Source organism: Prosopis cineraria, unplaced genomic scaffold, assembly GCF_029017545.1.
Source record: "Prosopis cineraria cultivar Desert tree isolate PC_DT_omini unplaced genomic scaffold, ASM2901754v1 PC7, whole genome shotgun sequence".
NCBI lineage: Eukaryota > Viridiplantae > Streptophyta > Magnoliopsida > Fabales > Fabaceae > Prosopis > Prosopis cineraria.
Window position 1 is genome coordinate 29,304,667 of NW_026555338.1, and position 590 is coordinate 29,305,256.

The 590-nt window shown below is 27.5% G+C and overlaps 1 non-coding gene across 1 annotated transcript; it reads right to left on the minus strand.

The window, feature by feature from the left end:
• Window positions 1-245: 245 nt before the first annotated feature.
• Window positions 246-347, minus strand: LOC129316976 (U6 spliceosomal RNA). Its single transcript, XR_008594885.1, has one exon. It is a non-coding gene; the product is annotated as a U6 spliceosomal RNA (small nuclear RNA).
• Window positions 348-590: the final 243 nt, after the last annotated feature.

A 590-nucleotide genomic window follows, 5' to 3' on the forward strand; every position in this document is an offset into this window, starting at 1 on the left:
GTTTTGAACATACAGCATTTTTTACTACTTATAAAAAGCATAAAATCTCAGTTGAATATATTTAACTTGGCTAAGTTTTATTTAACATTGCTTGTATAATTCTTATTAATTACAATCCATACATGCATATCATTTTTTTCCTAACCATTTGTGTGCTTATATATCAATGCAGACATCACATTTTATATTGTTGTTTTTGATTATTACAACAATTCACCAAATATATCTTGGATTGTTAGTGAATTAAGTATACTTTTTAATTTCCATTTGTGCATGTCATTCTTGCACAGAAACCATGCGAATCTTTTCTGTATTGTTTCAATTCTGTTATATGTTCCCAAAAGAACAGCCTCCTTTCTAATTAGTGACAATATATGTTATAAGAACATCTGTATCTCTAAATATTAGAGGGACTTAAGCCTTCAAAAACAATCTCATGATGCAATATTCATTCATTTTATAATAATTGCAATCCTGTCAATTTCTTTTCTTTTTTCCATCCTTACTGGGAAAAAACAAACTCATCAATAATGTCGAGCCTAGAAGAATAAGATAACGATGTCAATAAAAATAAATAAATTAAAGGACCA